Raw genomic sequence first — 22,616 nt, forward strand, 5'->3', positions numbered from 1 at the left:
ATTGTGCTACTATTCTAATTTAAAATAAACCATAAACAAAACAATTTTACCAACTTTATTAAATCTGATATATTTCACATCAAAACAATAAATAAAAGAGAGAGAGAAAGAGAACGGCAAAATAACATCATTCTAAGGAGTGAGATCGAAAAAACCTTAACATACGTTTTTCCTTAAAACGTTTAAACCAAGTACATATTATTTGATTTTTTTTTTATACCCTTCACCTTCGTGAGAAGGGTATATATAAGTTTGTCATTCCGTTTGTAATTTCTACATTTTTCATTTCCGACCCTATAAAGTATATACAGTGACGGACAATACAATAGAATCGCTACATATGAATTCGATTAAAGCGGTAAAACTACAAAATTTGATTTCAAAATTTAAAATTTGTTCATTATATATTAATGCTCATAACGTAAACAATAAATAGAAAAAAATAAAATAAAAAAAATAACATATTCTTATGTTAAAAACGATGTCAAATCTAAAAGACTAAATAAAATATGCGACATTCAAATAGAATCAATCAGTCTTAAAATGATTAAAAATAAAAAATCATCATAAGAATTCGTTGTTTTCTTAATATTTTGTTGCATATCAATTATTTCTAATAATAGCATCAAATCTTTTGGGGATTGAATTTAACGGGAAATTGCATACCATATTTCCTGAATTTTCTGCCAAAGTTCTTCCTTGTTTTTCAATTTTTCAGGTCCGAGTTTGTCTTTTACTATTTTCCATAGGATTTAAGTCTGGTTATTGAGACGGCCATTCCATAACATGAATTTTGTTATATAAAAACCATTTTTTGGCGAGACCTGACGTGTGCTTTGGGTCATTATCTTGCTGGAAGAGCCATTTTAAGGGTATATTCCATTCTGCATGTGGCTTTATAACATTCTCCAAAATATTTACATACAAGTGCTTATCCATATTTTCTTAAATCCAATAAATTGGACCAACGCAATACCAAGAAAAGCATCCCCATATAATAATATTTCCCCAACCATGTTTAAACGTTTTTGGTTTTTGCCATTTTTTGCACGTCTAACCCATGTCTTATCATCACTACCAATTAAATTAATGGTCGTTTCGTCCGTCCACAACACATTTTCCCACTTTTTTATATTTTCTGGCCCACACCAATCCTTATGATTGCTCCTGGTTTTAAATGAAATATTGGTAGTGATTTTATTGTAATGTCCGTCACTGTATATTCTGGATCCTTATAGATAGCGGAGTCGATTAAGCCATGTCCGTCTATCTGTCTGTTGAAATCAATTTTCTGAAGACCCCTGATATCTTCGTGGTCCAAATCTTCAATAATTCTTTCAGACATGCTTTCAAGAAGTTTACTATTTAAAATCAGCAAAATCGGTCCACAAATGGCTGAGATATGAGGAAAAAACCAGGACAACCTCGATTTTTGACCTATATCTGGATTACTAAGTCATTAATATAGACAATATGGATATCTAATGATAGATATTTCAAAGACCTTTATACCGACGTATATAAGACCATAGTAAGATGAACCTACAATGGGCCAAATCGGAAAAAAAATTTCTAACCCGAATATTTTTTTCACAAAAAAAAATTTTAACTTTTTTTAATTAAAAAAAAAATTAAAAAAACAATTCGAAAAAAATTTGTTCCTATTAAATGAAAAAACTCCAAAAAAAAATAAATTTTGTTCACCTAAAAATATTTAAAATTTTTATTTTGAAGTATAATTTGGTGAAGGGTATATTAGATTCGGCATAGCCGAATATAGCTCTCTTAGTTGTTTTTGATCAAGTTTCCTTTGAAAAGTATGTCAGTTATTATGTTTAATGTCAATTATGTTGTTAATCTGATTAAAATGAGTGACGAGAAAAAACCCAACTTGGTCCTACAAGAAGTTGGCCAAACAATCCAAGGTCTGCAGTCAAACTGATTCCAATGTTATTAAACAGTATCGGGAGAACTTGTTCGCCTGGTTCAGGTGGAAGGAATGGTCCACATGATGTTTCTAAAGCCAATAAATAGAAAGCATTTTGATAAGAGCTCCCAACACATCCGGTAGGAAAGCAGTCCGGTTAGTTCAGTACTCGGACTATTTGGTACGAAAAGTTACAGCCAATGCACAGTGGTTCCGCCCATAGGCCAAAAATAAATAAAACGATCACAAAATATTTAGACAAAATGCAAAACAATTGTCTCTTAAATATCAAATCTTTTTAATGGCAAACCGGTTTTTACTGGAAATCTAACGGGACTTTTTAAAAATAAAGTTGAAAGCATGAGCAAATATTCATTTGCAAAGCGCAGCTGAACGCTGGAAGAATAATTCAAAGCAAAAGTGCACTTCAAAACGGTCTTGCAATTGCTGTAGTCTACAAAATTAAATTATTTTCAATGGATTTTGAAGTTAAAGGTATTTATTTTATCTTTAGAAAATAATAAAAACTAACTTGTGTTGTAATGCTTGTGAAATTAATGGTTTAGTAAACTTATATGTTTGTTACTTTTTTTGTAAAACTTCATTATGTTTACTTAAAGTTTTAGTTGTGTTCCCCCAAGATTCCCCCATAGGTTTCTTTTTCATTGTATTAATCTGATTCTTAAGATAATAAAAGTGCTGAAGTTAGTTGCGGAAATTTGCGGATGGGCGTGTAATCTGTAATATACTAACCCGCTCCACAGGAGGGATGGCTTCATACATTTTTTTCCAAAAATTATAAGGAGTGGTTGTAGAGCTCTGAAATTTGGCACAGATAATTATATGGACCAAACTAAGAAACAAATAAAATTTTATCAACATCGACCACGCCCAACGCCCACTGCCCACTGCCCATACAATCCAAATAGATTTGTTCGCATAAAATTTTTTCTATTCAAGTAAAAGTCTAGAAATTTGGTACATATGTACATTTTCTGAAACAAAAGAAGAAGGTATGCTAAGTTTTATTAAAATGGGCCATGCCCACCGCATACCGCCCATGCAATCCAAATGCAATACATTTTTGAGCAAAAATTATAAGGGGTGGTCGTAGAGCATTGAAATTTGGCACAAAGAATTATATGGACTAAATTAAAAAAAAAATGAAATTTTATACATACAATCCAAATTGATTTGTTCGCATAAAATTGTTTATATCAAGCAAAAGTCATACATTTATTGAAACCAAAAAGGAACGCATGTCGAGTTTCAATAAAATCGGTCACGCCCACCGCCCACGAAACCCATACATAGATAAAATTTTTTTGGATATTTCGTTTAGTATTCGACAAAAAATTTTAAGTTTTCATCCTGTTCCGAAAACTATTCTTTTTTTTAATCGAAACAAGACTCTCCCACCTTTCATTTTATTAAAAAAAGAGCTTGTGGGAAAGTGGGGCTACATTTTTTTTTCTCCATGAAAAATCAAAAATTCAATAATAATTAGAGTCTTATAGATTTGGGCATATCTTCTTAACGGTTTATGGTTTCCCCATAATTTTTTTTATTGATGTTGAAATGTTATATTTTTCAAATATGTTAAAGGTAAATGATATTATTAGGAAAATTATACCACTGAATTGCGTGAAAATATAAGTAAATTTTTGCTAACACCCTTGCATGGACTTTAGTTCAATTTTCTAAAAATAAAATAAATTTTTTCTTAAAACTATAAGTGTACATTTCATCTATGTATAAACATTTCTCTACATAATTGCATCATTTGATGTGTTTGAAAAATTTACTTTTTGACACCAAAATCCCTCTGTGCACCGTCTTATTTTTGCATCGGTAGTAGTGTCAATAGGTGAATTATCGGAGGAAGCAGCTGAAGCGACAAATAAGCATATAAATTTCGTGCAATGCTACAAATGCAGAACTTTTAAATAGCCTGTTTTAAGTTCAGATCCATTTATTTCTGGAGGACAAAGAAAACAAGTAGTTTAAGTCAAGGAGTTTTAAATTTGATTAATATTTGATATATGTATATTAATGTCTTATTTTACCTAACTACCTTATATTATTTAGTAATACCTCATATTGCATTATATAACTTTGTATAACTTTTTAATTTAGTTTTTTTTTTCAGTGTATAATTCAAATGAATTAAAATTGAATAAAAATTTACTTGAATTGTTTAAAACAAACGAATATTCATACTGAAATATTTTATTTCAAAAATTCATAAAACAAATCTAAAAGTCAATTAACCCTTGAAAGATCAAAGGGCTACTGTGGTTACAGTTGTTAATATTTTTTCTTAAAAATTTGCAAACTTTAAGTTCTTCGGGCATGCTATGAGGTGACAAATTTTGAAGACCCTAGCTTTTTTAGTTTTGGAGATATTGATTATTGACCGCTTGTTCATATAAGGGAAACCACTGTGCAATGCAGGTTTAAAACATACAAGGCTTAAAAAGTTCTTGACAGCAACTCTGCTAAAAATTTAGAGGCCAAAAACAGAGCACGGAAATTGAAGTTAAATTTTATGAAAAAAATATACCTGCTGCATAATTTATGACAGACGTCTGTTCTGGAACATTTCTCGCAGCTTCCGGGTCAATATTTTTACGTTGCTGATGCTCGAGGGAATGTTGTTGAAAAGTTTAGGTTCCAAAAACTGAAAATTTTCGCAAAAAGTTCATGGTATGGCAAGCAATATGCAGTTGCGGCAAAAGAAGCCAAACAGTTGTTAGAAAGGACTCGATTAATACCGAAATTTACATCAAGGAATGTTTACAAAAAAGGATACTTCCATTCATAAGACTTCTTAATGTGTCCACCTATTTTTTGGCCTGCTTTGGCATTCAGTCACTATGATAAGCAAGGTCTTGAGTGGTACAAGAACAATAATGTGATATTTGTACCAAGAGAGGCAAATCCTCCAAACTTCACGGAGTTAAGGCCAATGTAGAGATATTGGGATCTTATTAAAAAATCACTAGTGATTAGAACTATAAAAACATTTTTTTTTGTAATTGAGAGAGCGTTTTGCTTCGATCGAAAGGAATAGTAGTCTGACCAGGCAAAGTTTGGACTCTAAAGCGGGTGAGGCAAAACTTCATTCTAAATACTATTTAAAAGGTATTCCAGCATGTGGCCGAGTGATTGGCGATCTTTGTCTTTTGTGTCGAAATCAGCACATCTGATCCGACCAAACCATGTTGAAACCGATGAACCACATTCACCATAAGCTACGGAGAGCAATAGGTGTGCTTCTGAGCTACTTTTTTTCAAATTAAAGAAGTTAAGCAAAACTTCCCGAATATGACACAAATTTCGCACAAATTTCGGCATTTTCGAAGCAAGAAAACTTCGTTGTTTACACTATAATGTTCAATAACTAAGTGAGTTTAAATGACAGTCAGTTTTTATACCCTACACCACCATAGTGGGGAGGGTATTATGCGTTTGTGCAGGGTATTATGTGTTTGTAACGCCCAAAAATCGACTTAGAATCACTTTCTGAGTCGATTAAACGATGTCCGTCCGTCCGTCTGGTTGGCTGGCTGTCCATGTAAACCTTGTGCGCAGAGTACAGGTCGCAATTTTGAAGATATTTCGATCAAATTTGGTACATATTATTTTTTCGGCCCAAGGACCAATCCTATTGAAACTGGCTGAAATCGGTCCATTATTTCACCTAGCCCCCATACAAATGTCCATCCGAAATTGGACTTTATCGGTCATAAATGTTTAATTTATAAATGTGTCTCCACAAATTGCTCCCATATAGCCCGCTTCCGAAAATCACTTTAACGTGCATAAATCGCTTAAAAATGTTGGTATACTCACAAAATTCAACATAGTAAACTTTCATATAGACATAAATTCATGGTGATCGGTCCATAATTGGTCATAGCTTCCATATAATCCCACTTCCGAAAATCACTCAAAAATATAAATTATTGAAATTTTAAAAGAAAAATGTTTTTGATCTTTTACTTAGTGTTACCTGTTTAAATAAAATTTATTTTTTTTTTTAAATGTCGCTTACGACATTTTGGCGCTAAGGGCTGGGTATGTATATTTAAATACTACACAGGGACTTATGCTTATAAAACAGTTCATACAACAAAAGCTCCATCATTGTCATCAGCAGCATAATCATTATAATTACAGCAAAAAAAACATCATTATCATCATCATCATCTACATGATACCAGGTAAATATGTATGTTTATAGTTATTGCAACACAATGTGGCAAATAACTATTCTTTAAGAAGAAGTGAGTGTGTGTGTGTTGGTGTATGTGTTAACTTTATGACTTAGGAATATTATATTTGTTAGTTACTCTCGTCGTACCTTGCCAACTTCTATTCTATTTTGATTGTTGTTCTTTAGTTTTTTTGTATTTCATGTTGCTGCTGCTGTTTTATGTTTATTCCACATAAAGCACAACATATTGTTTGCCACATTTAGCAGAGTTGCCAAGAAGATGTTGTATAAATTATATTCCTTAGAGGCTGAAATAAAATTGCCTTAAGAATTGGTGTTTTTTTGTGGATAAGCAGTTAAATAGACAAGTTGACGTTTTGCGATAAGCTGGAAATTATTAGTTTATACATAAAAATAGGATTTGTGAGCACAATGAGGCTCGGATCAAATATTTAGGAAATAAATCTGTAATTTTTAAATGACTTGGAATTAAAATTTATAGAGCACTCAAAGTAGATGGTCTCAGATATGTACTCTTATTTCGTTTTAAGATTTTCGATGCTCCCAATTAGTCCCTGTCAACTAAAAACCAAATGCTACACATTTTAGCAAAATCGGATAACATTTAGTGGTTGCTCATTTTATTTGAAGTTTCGAAGTTAATTAGGATTGGAAATGGATACATTAAGAAGTCTAATCTAAACATTCCTTGATGTATATTTCGGTATTTATAGATCCTTTTGTAACAAATGTTTGGCTTCTTTTGCCGCAACTGCATATTGCCATACCAAGAAATTGTTGGGACAATTTTCTGCTTTTGGTCCTAAATTTTTCTACAACATTCCCTCGAGCATCAGCAACATAAAAATAGTGACCCGGAAGCTGCGAACAATTTTCCAGAACATACGTTTCATCATCCATTTTGCAGCAGGGATATTTTTTATATAAAATTTGCCATCAATTTCCGTGCTCTGTGTTTGGCTTCTAAATTTTTAACAGAGTTCCTGTCAGGAACGTTTTGATCCTTGTATGTGTTTAAACCTGCATTGGCTTTATCTTTTCGTATCAAATAGTTCGAGTACTGAGCTAACCAGACTGCTTTCCTACCGGATGTGTTGGGATCCTTTTTGAAAATGCTTTCTATTTATTCTAGTTTTTTATCAACGAACAAGTTCTCCCGATACTGTTTAATAATATTGCAATCAGTTTTACGGCAGCCCTTTGATTGTTTGGCCAACTTTTAGGACCATGTTGGGTTTTGTTGAAAATATTTAATAACTTTTAGAATGCACTTTTTTTCGTCACTCATTTTAATCACATTAATAACAAATGAACATAATTGAAATTAAACATAATAACTGACATACTTTACATAAAGAAACTTGATCAAAAAACAAGTAAGAGGGCTATATTCGAACCTTATATACCCTTCACCAAATTAAAATTCAAAATAAAAATTTTAAATATTTTTTTTATTTTTAAATTTTTTGGAAAAAAAATTTTCGAATTGTTTTTTTTTTAAATTTAATTTTTTTTTTTTAATATTTAGCGAAACTTTTGTGAAAATGGGTTAAAAAATATTTTTCCGATTTTGACCCATTGTAGGTCCAACTTACTATGGGTTTATATACGTCATTGCAAAGGTCTTTGAAATATCTATCATTAGATATCCATATTGTCTATATTAATGACTTAGTAATCCAGATATAGGTTAAAAATCGAGGTTGTCCTGGTTTTTTCCTCATATCTCAAACATTTGTGGACCGATTTTACTGATTTTAAATAGCAAACTTCTCGAAAGCATGTCTGACAGAATTATTGAAGATTTGGATCCCGAAGATTTGGATGGTCTTCAGAAAATTGATTTCAACAGACAGACAGACGAACAGGCTTAATCGACTCCGCTATATATAAGGATCCAGAATATATATACTTTACAGGGTCGGAAATGCAAATTACAAAACGGAATGACAAACTTATATACGTATACCCTTCTCACGAAGGTGACCGATGACATGGGTTATGTTGGCTTTAAGAGATATTGTGGCTTATGGCTTACTCCCGTAGAGCTGCAACTAAGAAAACTCACAAGAAAATGTCTAATGGGGTCAAATCCCCCGATCTCGGCCACTTCATCACACCTCCACGTGAGATGGCCATGCCCTCAAATCACTCGTGCAGATTGTCCAATGTGGCATTAACTGTGTGGCACTTAGCGTCGTCATGTTGATGGCACATGTCGCTGGGGTTCATATCATCCAATTCACGCCAAAAGAAATTGGTAATCGTAGACCTATAACGCCAGCCCTGGACGGTGATGACCTGATCAATATCGTTCTCAAAGAAGTATATACCAGGTAAACAGTGACTTTTTTCGGCATTCTCTTCGATCTCATGTGGATACATATTGTCCCAAATTCGATAATTTTGTTTGTTGACGTACCCATTCATCCAGAAATCTATCTCTCCGTAATATAGGGAAAGTGTGAGGAACTTTGCCCGAACAGAACACACATTTTGATAAAACAGTTTCAAAATTGTCACGTATTCTTGAACGCTATATCCTCATTGGTGATTTGGCAAAAGAAACTGAGTAAATGATATCGAATTCAGATGTAGCTCTCAACTGTCAAAGTTCAGAAGTCCCTATTGGAAGACTTTTTTTTACAATTTTGAATTTATTGTCCTTATAAAGGTATAAATAAGATTATTTTTCTTCAAAGGTCAATTCTTGAAGTACAAAGTTTAAGACATAGATGTCAGAAAGCAACTCTTTAAAAATTCCTAAAAAATATATATCTAAAAATTATTGAATCCATGCTTGTGTAGAGATTCAAATTCATATGAAAAATCTAAAAAACTTTTATTCAAATATTTTATTATGAATAAGAGTCATAATTTATATAGGAATATAGTTTATATTTGTTGATTAACTAAGAAACTGCTAAAGTTTTTAGTAGTATTCAGTACTAAAATTGAAATGTATAGAGTATTATGTAAAAAGTATATAATAACTTTGTTTTCAATATCCTTTAAAACGTAAATGTACTTCCTTTACAATATCCAAAACCAAAAAATACACAATTTTATGTTTTATTATTTATTTATATGTAGAGTATGTCAGTCAGTTAGTATTTTTGTGACATTTAATTTGCAATTTTATATGCAAATGCTGATGTTACACTTTTACCTTTTTGCGCTGCTGACGACAAGTATTTCGTTCTTTTAGTTTATTTTATTTCAGTTTTAGGCAAATCTATATAGATATATAGTATGTATGCTTTGTTTTTACCCACAAATATTCATGTCATGGCGTGAATTTTATTTATACTCGTACAATGTTTTAAAATAGTTGTTATTACATATAAATAGTATTTTGTGCTGGAATCAAAACAACTCTATAGTTTTTTTTTGATGTGACACCGGATACAATTGTGTCGCCTATTTCCGCCCTCAAAATAGCCAACAACAACTACAAAAAACCGCCAAGCAGACTGCACGACCGACCTTCAGTTGGTCTGTCGTACGGACGAACAAAATACAATGTTTTTTTTTTAAAAAATCCAACTGGAAACTAAATAATTCGCGCTAAATGGGGAAAAATCTTGTTTGTTGTAACCACCAAATAAAACGTTTTAGTTTTTTGATAAATTTCTATGACGTTGCATTGTTGTGGCACCAAAATATTTTGTTGGTTTTTCTTCTGTTTTTGTTTTTTTTTTGGCTTGCATTTTGTCCATTTTGTTTGTAAACAACCATTTATTTTTGGAGTCTGGACATTTAGTTTATATATATGTATGTATTAAAAAAAAAATGTAAATAGATATTAATTTCAAAGGGTGTTTTTTTTGGGGGCGCTCCATGTTTTAATTTGTAGGTCAAGAGAAAGTTTTTAGGGTGAAATTTTAAGTTTCAAAGGAATAAGATGGCGCTTCTCCCATATTAAGATCAATTTCTGGATGAAAATTGTCAAATTTGGGATGATACCAATCTAGATGAGATCCTAGAGTGTCAAATGAATCCTGACAAAGTCACTGTTTGTTGAGGATTTTGGCCTAGAGACAACTCAATATCTCTTTGAGAACGGCGTTTGCCAGGCGATGATTACCAACTTCTTTTAGCCCGAATTGGATAATATGGATTCCAACGGCATGTGCTTTCAATAGGTTGGATCTACGTACCACACTGCTCATGCCACATTGAACATTCTGCATGATCGATTTGAGGGCATGGTCATCTAAAGTGGAGTTGCTGTGATTTTGCGATTTGACCCCTTTAGACATTTTCTTGTGGGATTTTCGTAGGTCTATGCGAATAAGCCACAAACCACAGCTGCCCTCAAAGCCAACATAAACCTTGCCATCGTTCAAATTCAGCCTGATTTTACGTCAGAATCATGGAAAAGTTCGAAATTCGAACTTATGTTCGAAATATTTTTTAAATCGCTGAAATAATCTCGAAATCATAAGATTTCTTAAAAAAATAATTTTAGTTTCATTTGAGGCCAATTTCTCACATTTTCTAATTTCGAATTTTTTAAAAAAATAATTTAAAATTTTCATGAATTTTGAAATAATTTTTTTTAAAATATGTTAGAAAACTCGAAATAATCTAGATGAACTAAATGCCATACAGCCATGACACATTAGACATTCTGCACGTGCGATTTGAGGACATGGTCATCTCACGTTGAGGTGTGGTGATTGTGCAATTTTATCCCGTTAGACGTTTTCTTGTGGGATTTTCTTAAGTCGGAGGTCTATGCGAATAAGCCACAAACCACAGCTGCCCTCAAAGCCTTGCCATCGTTCAAATTAAAAAGTCTAAAATTCGAACTTATGTTCGAAATTTTTTTTAAATTGCTTAAATAGTATCGAAATCATAAGGACTCTTAAAAAAAATAATTTTAGTTTCATTTGAGGCCAATTTCTTACATTTTCTAAATTCGAACTTAAAATTTTTTAAAGAATAATTCAAAATTTTCATGGATTTTGAAGTAATTTTTTTTTAAATATGTTCGAAAACTCGAAATAATCGAGATAAACTAAACGCCCAGTTAGACTTTTTCTTGTGGGATTTTCTTAAGTCGGAAGTAGAGATGCCAAACGGGGAATCCCGTTCCCGAAAATCCCGGGGTTTTCGGGATTTATTAAACCCCAAAGGCCGGGATTTTTAAATTTTAAATTCCGGGATTTTCGGTATTTTCCAAATCCCGTTTTTCATAAATAAATAGGGGATATTGTCATTTTTGTGTGCCTTTTTTATGCATTTTGACATTCTACATGCCCAAATATCGCAAAGTGATGTTCAGCAAAGTTGTTAAGCTCAACTCCTGCTACAACATAGTTAATAAAGGAAAGCGGTATTTTTGGTTTTCCTAGAGTGGGGCTCTGGAAAATCAATTCACATTTTTTTTGTAAGTTATCTAACAAAACTCAATTTAAATCCTCTTCAAACGAAATTGATTTTATCAATTTCGCTCAAAGGCTTAAAGATATTATTAATAAATGTAAAAACACCAAATAACAATAACGAAACCAAGTTATAATGTAGATTTGTAGCTTGCAAAAGAAATAGATCACTTTATTTCTGAAAGAACAAGAGGAAAATACTTGCAGATTTGTTATAAGTATTTGCAAACGGTTTTGCCAATATGAAAGATGTTTTTCGGCAGCAGCATATGTCGGAAACAAAATTCGTTCCAGAAAGGCAGACGAAACCATAGATGCAATAGTATGCTTTTTAGTGTCTAATAAAAATTAATTGCTAAATAAAAAATTTACTTTCAATTGTAAAGAGATAATTATTTACGTTTCTTTCTTATAATTTTCGGGATTTTAGATTTCCCGAAAATCCCGAAATCCCGATCCCCGGGATTTTCAAAAATCAGTCCCCATTAGCATCTCTAATCGGAGGTCTATGCGAATAAGCCACAAACCACAGCTGCCCTCAAAGCCAACATAAAACTTGCCATCGTTCAAATTCAGCCTGATTTATACGTCAGAATCATAAAAAGGTTCGAAATTCGAACTTATGTTCGACATTTTTTTTAAATTGCTTAAATAATCTCGAAATCATAAGGAATCTTAAAAAAAAAATTTTGTTTAATTTGACCAATTTCTTATATTTTTTAATTTCGAATTTAAAATTTTTTAAAAAATAATTCCAAATTTTTTTTTAACATGTTCTAAAACTCAAAATATTCGAGATGAATTAATCATATGATTTCAAAAATTAAAATACACCTTTGAAAAATCACCCAGTATATTAGAAATTTTGTGTAAATTGTGTAAAACTTTTCGTGAATTATATAAAATTCATAAATATTTTTTGTACAAATACTCGTAAAACTGGCATAAAGATGAATTGCAAATAATATTTTAATGACCACAAATTATGTTTGTTTGTGTGTGTGTGGCTATGTAGTTTTTGGGGCTTTTAAAATAATTAGTCGAGTGATTAATTGCGATTTTTATTACGAAACACTGAACGAAATTAATAATTTAAAGCAAATAAGTTAAATGAATTTAAGTAATTATTAAAATTCAATATTGTATTTCTATAGTAATTATGAAAATGCAAAATTCAAGTTCGTGCCATTAGTGTTCTCACAAGACTTTATATTTTGTCGGCTGGTTTTGAATTCTTTTGTAAGTTGACTCTACTGCACAGTGGGGCAGAATCAATATTTTTTTTAAAATAAATATGGCATTTCTAAAAGTCTCGGCCGATTGGGATAAAATTTGACGTGAGCGTAGCCAAGGAGTATTCGAGTTTAAGTTATTAAAATGGGCTCATATATTCGCCAGTGGCAGCGCTATGGGGGCTCAAAGTAGGTTACCTTCGACATGTAAAATTTTTAAACACGTGTCATTTGGCCATACCTTCTTGGTTAATTTTTTTATAAATATAGGGCGTACTTTTGGAGCGAATGAATTTTCTTTGTAAGTTAGACAACTAAATTACCAATAATATACAAAAGATTTCAAATCAATATCTATTATGGATCCAAAAATAAACGACTTCGGGCAGGGGTATTAATAACTTTTGTACAGTTATATAGTAGAGTAACTTCGGGTAATGTGGACTACCGTTTTGTTTTTTCAAAATTTAGGCCACAATATATATGGATATTAAAAAAGTTGTGAAGCAATAAATTAGCTAATGTATTCTCTAATTGTTTTTCCAGTTGAAAATTTTTTCCGTCAGGGGATAAAAAATTTATGTGAAAATATTGTAAGGAACCCAAAAACCAGCATTAAAAAAATTGGAGGGTAATGTGGACCACTATATGGGGGTAATGTGGACTAGTATTTAATGCATAAAATTCATGAACCAGCTAATCATGAATGATTAAAAAATTAAATTTCAATATATTTTTATTAATACAAACTAAAAAGTCGCGTTCTTGGCTTAGATATTTGGCTTACAAAGTACATAGTTATTGTCGGGTAATGTGGACCAGTAGTACATAATCAATTAATTTAAGTGGTCCACATTACACGAACTTGGGTTACAGTGGTAACAAATTATTTTTACATAATAATCTAAATGTGCTTAAATTCTTATCAAATATATGCAAAACTACGTGTCCACTTTAACTATATAAAACAACCAAACTTTAAATTCGACCAAGTAACTGTACCAAATTTTGTTTCTTACTTGGGCCGAAAAAAATGTTGAGCACCCGCATTAATTTCAATAGAAGAATAAAAAGCCAACTAATCAATTACTCATGAAAGCACATGTGCAATTATCGTTTCAAACAAATTGTAAAATGTACGACAAATCAGTTTTATCATACCTTCAATAGTTTCTGAATAAAGACACTGGTCCACATTAGACGCATAGTCCACAATACCCGAAGTTACTCTAACCACGACCAAATAAATAAGAGTTATGTTTGGGATCATTGTCTAGTAATGATAGCGGTTAAATCGGTTTTTAAAACATCAAGATAAACTTATTTCGTCAATATTTTATCCAAAATCCTGATTACCCCTACTCCCTTGCTGGATATACAACCCCATACCATAACTGAAAGCTTTCCAAACTTAACTGTAGGAATTAAATTTTTGTTTTCTAGAGCTGTCAGAGGTTTTCGCCAAACTTTTTGGATTCCATCATAACAGTACAACATTATTTTTGTCTCATCAGAAAAAATTTAGTCGTCCCAGCACTCTGGAGGGAGTGAAATGTGCTCTATAGAAAATCTTAATCGTTTCTCAATATTTTTGATTTAGAGCAGGGGTTTTTTCCTAGCCATTCCTGAAGAATATTTGTGTTTTAGTAGCACATTTCGGAGTGTTTCATGTGATACTCTTAGCCCATAATCATTTTCCACTTGCAGATTTTCCTTTATAATAATTAAAATACAAAAAGTACAATCTTTTTCGAAATGCGATTTCCTGCCATTATTTTTATTTAAATATAGTCACTTGTAGAACTTAAAAAAAATATTTTTTAACTAAACGCTATGCAACCTCTTTCAAATGCGATAACATTCATAAAAAGGCCTATTTGCACAAAATTCGAGTATATTTAATCAACATTTTTACTTTCTTCACTCAGTATGCATAGATTTTTTTGACACCATTCATATTGAAAAAACATATATTTTTGTTGTTGGTGTTGTAACGCGTTTGTCAATTTTAAATATGTTGGTGGAGTCAGATAGTCGTAAGAGGTCCAATAAAGGAATGTGTGAAAAAAACAAAAATGTAATGAATTTATTCTTGGAATTCTTAAATGAAAATAAAATTTTAAAAATTTGTTTACTGTGCAAAGATATTTTTGACAAACTGTACATATAACAATTTTATGTTTTTCTGTAAGCTATCTTTACGGAGAACATTTTGGTATAAAAAACATGCAATATTTTTCGAATATGTCGTCCCTACGCTCTTCGAAATTTGTCCTATATTATTATATCAAAATTTCAACTTTGGGCCACATGTTCTAAAATCCCAAAGCCTTGAAAACCTTGATGTGTTCTCTATTTATCGCCAAAGTTATTTAGAATGACAAATTTGATTTTTGTTAATAAATATAGATTTTATTACATATTTATTGAGTTTCTAAAACTAAAATTTTTATCAAAATTTTAATAGGATTTCAAATATTAGAAACAATTTAATCCACATTCATTCCGAACTATTTTTTTTTTGTTTAGATAAGTTAATTTTTGGTCTTACAAAAAAAAAATATCAAGTCAATATTTCAATTAGATTCATACATATGCAACTTTAAAACTCCGTTCTTCAAAAATATTGCCCTTTTTTTATATTTTAATGTGACTAGTCAGAACCATTTACTTGATGTTGAATAAATTATTAAGAAAATTTATACAAATTTTTTAGTATGAAAAAGAGCAATATTTTTGAAGGACGGAGTTTAAATGTGGCATATTTATTGTCAAATTCCATGCGAAAAATTCAATGATTCTGCCCCACTGTGCAACGGCTTTTTACCACTTACTTACTTATTCCAGTTTTTAATAACTTTAAGCTTTCTTTGCGTTCAAACGTATGATAACAAATGATTTTTTCTCAGTTACAGTAGAGTCTTACGTATGAGCAATGTCAGCGTATGAGTAATATTGATTATTCATAATAAGTATAACCAAGAATAATATGATGAACGTACGAGTATTATGCTCTCTTAAATATTTGTATTCTAGGCCAAATGCATTTTTCTAACTTCACATTCCATTTATTGCCACTGCAATATTTGCATAACTATTTCTCATATTAAATAAACAAGTCCTTAAAATCTAAAGCCTCTAAAATAAATCCTTTAATCTGTGTGTGGCTTTAAAACACCTATAAAAAACCACACAATTTTTCATTTCCAAACAAACAATTTCCCAACCAACAACGTTCACATAACCATTCAAATTTTTAAAATCACAAAATTTATTGTTTATTTTGCCGTATTGTTTTTCTGTACAAAAAAAACAAAAATGCTGCAGCATTTGTAAACAACATGCAGATGTCATAATTTTCATTTCATATTTTTTTTTATTTATATGTTTTTGACAACATTTCACAAAAAAAAAGAAATGAAAATAAATACATATAATAAAAGAAAAATCCAGGACATTGCCGAAAATTTTTGAAAATTTACATAAATAAATACGAGCAGTCTGACGTACAAACTGCTCACTATTCTATATACATATGTGATGTTGTCGTTGGTTTGCTGCTGATGCTGGTAGATATTTTTGTATGTCAGCAATATTGTTTTGTTGCTACACAACATTTTATTTTAACAATATTTTATCAAACTAATAAATTTATAAAAAAACAAAATATAACGATAAAAATGAAAAGACATTTTGCTGAGGGCAGGCCATTTAAATGTTGAAAACATGATTTGACATTTTGAAAGGGTATGTTAGAGCTGTAAGGCAGCCTACCAAGATCTTTAACTATGTAAATTGAAAAATCTGTAGATTTTCAGAATATAAATGCAGCAACTAATCAGTATTTATATTAGCATTTTAAACGATTTCTTGGTCTTTGCTGGTTACATATTTTTGAGTTTTTCAAAGCATTTAAAAAACATTTTAAATATGCTCAAAGCAGTTAGTATGCCTCATAAAAATCAATGTTGACCCTTGGAATATTATAACTCCTAATAAATGAGCTGAATTTTTGAAACAATAACAAAGATTTTCTGTAAAAATCCTTTTTATTAAATTGTTTTATATTTTTATTTTATTAAATCTATGTAACTACACTTTGTGAGGCATGCAACAACATGTCTTTACACTTATGTATATGTAAAGTATGTATATGAAATAATTTGGTCGCAAGCAAATTCCTATACTTATTACTTTTATTTAATGTGATAGTGAAACGAAATCAATACACAGAGAAAATAGATTCGTGATTTGTTGCCAAACGAATGATTCTACCTTAGTGACCGAGTTTTACAGTTGCGGCTACAAAATGTTAGAAGTGATAATAAAAGTTTCGAAATTCTTCTTTGTCATCTGACTTTCTCTTGATAGAACCGAAAAATTTTATATGTGCAACCGAGTCATTCGATTGGCAACAAATTCGGTTGATATCATGAATCAGTTTTCTCTGTGTATGAATAAAATCTTAATTTATTAACAAAACTCAATAAAATTGTCAACGTTTTTTAAATTTGACATTCTAAATAACATAATGTAAAAAATTATCGAAAAAGGAGCGAAAATACCCAAAATGGTATTTTTTACAATTTTGCCCATAGGGTCCACATTTCCTTCGGGGTAGGGAAAATCATTTGGGGATAAATAGGGAACACATCAAGGTTTTCAAAGCTACTTTCCGTTTTCTCATCCCAGCTTTGGGATTTTAGAACATGTGGCCCAAAGTTGAAATTTTGATAAAAAACAAGTAAGGAAGTATGGTCGGTCAAGCCCCACCATATAATACCCTACACTAAGTAAAAGAGCAAAAACATTTCTCTTTTGAAAGTTCAATAATTTATATTCGTGAGTGGTTTTCGGAAGTAGGCCTTATATGGGAGCTATGACCACTTATGGACCCATCACCATGAAATTAGGTCGTGTGATTTTTGTCTATATTAAAGTTAAGTATGTTGAATTTTGTGTGTATACCAACATTTTTAAGCGATTTATGCACGTTAAAGTGATTTTCGGAAGCGGGTCTATATGGGAGCTATGACTAATTATGGACCGATCGTAACAAAATTTTGTGACATGAATTTTGTGTATATAAAATATGTACCAAATTTCATCAAAATTGCGACTTGTACTCTGCGCACAAGATTTACATGGACAGCCAGCCAGCCGACCAGACGGACGGACATCGTTTAATTCAAGTGATTCTAAGTCGATCGGTATACTTTAAGGTGGTGTTAGACTAATATTTTTGGGCGTTACAAACATCTGCACAAACGCATTATACCCTCCCCACTATGGTGGTGTAGGGTATAAATAGGTCAAATTCCTAAGGGTCTAGGGGCGACATATTCGAAAAATAGAACATGTTTTATATACCAAAATGTTCTCCGCAATGATACCTTACAGAAAAACATAAAATTGTTATATGTTGTTAAAGAAAGTTTTTTTTCAATAAAAAAATAGTTAAGTCGCTCAAAAAACAGCAAAAATCAAGTTTTTCAATATTTAAATTGAAAATCGTTTATTTTTGGATCCATAATTGATATTGCTCTGAAATCTTTGGTATATTATTGGTAATTTAGATGTTTAAAAAAAATTCCATTCCAAAAGTTCATTCGGTCCAAAAGTACGCCCTATATTTTTTTAAATATTGGACCAAGATTTAACAAATTTTTAAAATTTCCATTTTGAAATCTCTATAACTCGGAAATTATAAGCGATAAATATATCACGCAATACCGAAAGCTTTCCAAAAATATAAAAATCTTTGAAATCGGATGACAAACAAAAAAAAAAAAAAATGACACGTGTTTAAAAATTTTACATGTCGAAGGTACCCTACTTTGGGGCCCCATAGCGCCTGTAGCATTTGTAGGGTCCATTTAAATAACATTTAAATAATAACTCGAATACTCCTTGGCTACGAGCACGTCGAATTGTTATTTTTTTATACCCTTCATCTAATGATAGATATTTCAAATACCTTTGCAATGACGTATATAAAACCATAGTAAGTTGGACCTACAATGGGTCAAAATCGGAAAAAATATTTTTTAATCCGAATTTTTTTTCACCAAAATTTTTTTTTGCTAAATATTAAAAAAAAAATTTAAATTTAAAAAAAAACAAGTAAGAAAGTATGGTCGGTCAAGCCCGACCATATAATACCCTACACTAAGTAAAAGAGCAAAAAAAATGTTTCTTTTAAAATTTCAATAATTTATATTTTTGAGTGATTTTTGGAAGTGGGCCTTATATGGGGGCTATGACCAATTATGGACCGATCACCATTAAATTAGGTCGTGTGATTTATGTCTATATTAAAGTTAACTATGTTGAATTTTGTGTGTTTACCAACATTTTTAAGCGATTTATGCACGTTAAAGTGATTTTCGGAAGCGGGTCTATATGGGAGCTATGACTAATTATGGACCGATCGTAACAAAATTTGGTGACATGAATTTTGTGTATATAAAACTTATTTGGAGCGGAATTTGTGGAGATACATATATAAATTAAACATTTATGACCGATAAAGTCCAATTTCGGGAGGACATTCGTATGGGGGCTAGGTGAAGTAGTGGACCGATTTCAGCCAGTTTCAATAGGCTGGTCCTTGAACCGAAAAAATATGTACCAAATTTCATCAAAATATCTTCAAAATTGCGACCTGTACTCTGCGCACAAGATTTACACTATGGTGGTGTAGGTTATAAATAGGTCAAATTCCTAAGGGTGTAGGTGCGACATATTCGAAAAATAGAACATGTTTTGTATACCAAAATCTTCTCCGCAATGATACCTTACAGAAAAACATAAAATTGTTATATGTTGTTAAAGAAAGTTTTTTTTCAATAAAAAAATAGTTAAGTCATTTTTAAGACATTTAGACATTAAGTCATTAAGACATTTTCGCTCAAAAAACAGCAAAAATCAATTTTTTAAATATTTAAATTGAAAATCGTTTATTTTTGGATCCATAATTGATATTGCTCTGAAATCTTTGGTATATTATTGGTAATTTAGATGTCTAAAAAAAATTCCATTCCAAAAGTTCATTCGGTCCAAAAGTACGCCCTATATTTTTTAAATATTGGACCAAGATTTAACAAATTTTTAAAATTTCCATTTTGAAATCTCTATAACTCGGAAATTATAAGCGATAAATATATCACGCAATGCCGAAAGCTTTCCAAAAATATAAAAATCTTTGAAATCGGATGGCAAAAAAAAAAAAAAAATGACACGTGTTTAAAAATTTTACATGTCGAAGGTACCCTGTAGCATTTGTAGGGTCCATTTAAATAACTTAAACTCGAATACTTCTTGGCTACGATCACGTCGAATTGTTATTTTTGTATACCCTTCACCTTCGTGAGAAGTATATATGTATGTATATAAGTTTGTCATTCCGTTTGTAATTAAGCCATGTCCGTCTGTCTGTCTGTTGAAATCAACTTTCCGAAGCCCCCAAATAACTTACATACACGATTCATACACCAATATCTCCCGAATTCTTCAGGCTCGGTTGCTAGATATAAGGAAAATACCAGGACAACCTCGATTTTTGACCTATATCTGGATTATTAAGTCATTAATATAGACAATATGGATATCTAATGATAGATATTTCAAAGACCTTTGCAATGACGTATATAAGACCATAGTAAGTTGGACCTACAATGGGTCAAAATCGGATTTAACCCGAATTTTTGTTCACCAAAAGTTTTTTTCGCCAAATATTAAAAAAAAATTAAATTTAAAAAAAAAAAATTTTAAAAAATCAATTCGAAAAAAATTTTATTACAAATAATTAAAAAACAACTTTTGAAAAAAAAAAAAAAAAAATGTTTACCTAAAAGTATTTAAAATTTTTATTTTGAAGTATAATTTGGTACAGGGTCTATAAGATTCAGCACAGCAGAATGGTTTGGAACCATTTTTTTCAGATTTTGACCCATACGTCGTTGCAAAGGTCTTTGAAATGTCTATCATTAGATATCCATATTGTCTATATTAATGATTTAGTAATCCAGATACAGGTCAAAAATAGGTCAATAATCGAGGTTGTCCTGGTGTTTTCCTCATATCTCAGCCATTTGTGGACCGAATTTGCTGATACATACATTGCTGATTTTAAATAGGAAACTTCTCGAAAGCATGTCTGACAGAATTATTGAAGATTTGGATCCCGAAGATATCTGGTGTCTTCAGAAAATTGATTTCAACAGACGGACAGACAGACGGGCATGGCTTAATCGACTCCGCTATCTATAAGGATCCAGAATATATATACTTTATAGGGTTGGATAATTATATTGTGGAAATTACAAACGGAATGACAAACTTATATATACCTTTCTCACGAAGGTGAAGGGTATAATAACCGAAACAAATTATGCCCAATTGATTTTGATCTAGAATCATCAACTGATGAATCACTAACTCCAAACCATTTTCTTTGGGATCTTCAAAATGTAGGAAGCCCTTGGTCGAATTTTCTATGAACGACTGTGCGTCACTAAAACATTGGAAAATTCCATTAAAAAATTCACCCAAGAGCATCTATTCTCAATAGACGGTGGAAAACTAAACATTGCTGAGGAAACCGATAGCGGGACATAAAATGAATTTCAATCTGCCAAGTGTCTAATTACTAGTTCAACGTATTCCTTTAATTAATATACATAGATAACTGAACTTGAATCTGAATAAATAATAATATGTATATCAAGTTCTTAATTCACCAATATTCTAACTTTCTCCCACTATTTCCCATTCGTCCAATTCATTTTTTACACCTTCTTTAACATGTTTTACGAATTACATTACCAACATGCACTGTATTGTATCCTTTAACAGATAAGGTATGATTTTTTTACTACCAAAGTCATAAAAATTCTACATGAAAACATGTGTAAAATGTGAAACAAACGAAATGGTCGTAAGAGGAAACAACAATTGATAAACTCAACATATGTTTTTTTTTAGGGGGGGGAGGCACGCTTCCACCTGTTTCTATCTCTCTAACCTCTTAAATTAATCTTGTAAGTATGTAACCGGAAATCTTAAGTGGTTGTATAGTATGTGTAACATTGTACAATGTATTCAGATATGAACAAAGTGCTTACAACAAAACACTCATAGCCAAATACATGGGTATGAGTACAGGAACTGGATTATGACAGGAAGGTGCACCAAGTTTGGCATTTATTTAAGGCATCCTTAATGATGGGTGCAAGACAATGGAAAATTCTCATTGTTTTATTAAGGACGTTTTCTAGATAGTGTCGCCCATATTGGCATTGATATTATAATGATTAAAACTTCCTCTATGTATGAGACAATAGAAAATACTGGACGTTTTATGAGAGACAGCCAGAGCAACGTTTTCGATGAAGAATCGCCATGGTGCAATACAGCATGAGCCACAATTTCGCAATTTCGATAATATCCTTTATTTATGGTTATTTGACTATAATCCACGACGTTTTATGATCAACGTTTTTGTGACAAGGTTTTTGGTCAACTCTAGCAACGAGAGCTACAATTAGAATTTAGAAATCGGTTGCTCAACGAAGCTTATGATGAATGTGTTCCCTTGGTTTCAACATGCGAGAGATGGTTTATTCGGTTCAGAAGTGGTAATTTTGAAACAGAAGACACATATCGCCCAGGACGGGCGAACAAGTTTAAAGACCAAGAATTGGAGGCATTACTCCATGAAGATTGTTGTAAAACTCAACAAGAGCTTGTAAAATCATTGGGAGCTAGTCAAGCAGCAATTTCAAAACGTCTACGAGCAGCAGGATTCATCCAAAAGCAGGGAGATT

General features: G+C 31.4%; 1 protein-coding gene across 1 annotated transcript in view; it reads right to left on the reverse strand.

Annotated features, from left to right (window-relative positions):
- sfl (N-deacetylase and N-sulfotransferase sfl) overlaps positions 1-22,616 on the reverse strand; it is a 152,412-nt gene that overhangs the window by 47,165 nt on the left and 82,631 nt on the right. The window lies entirely within an intron of this gene.

The sequence above is a fragment of the Calliphora vicina genome, chromosome 3, assembly GCF_958450345.1.
Source record: "Calliphora vicina chromosome 3, idCalVici1.1, whole genome shotgun sequence".
Taxonomy (NCBI): Eukaryota; Metazoa; Arthropoda; class Insecta; order Diptera; family Calliphoridae; genus Calliphora; species Calliphora vicina.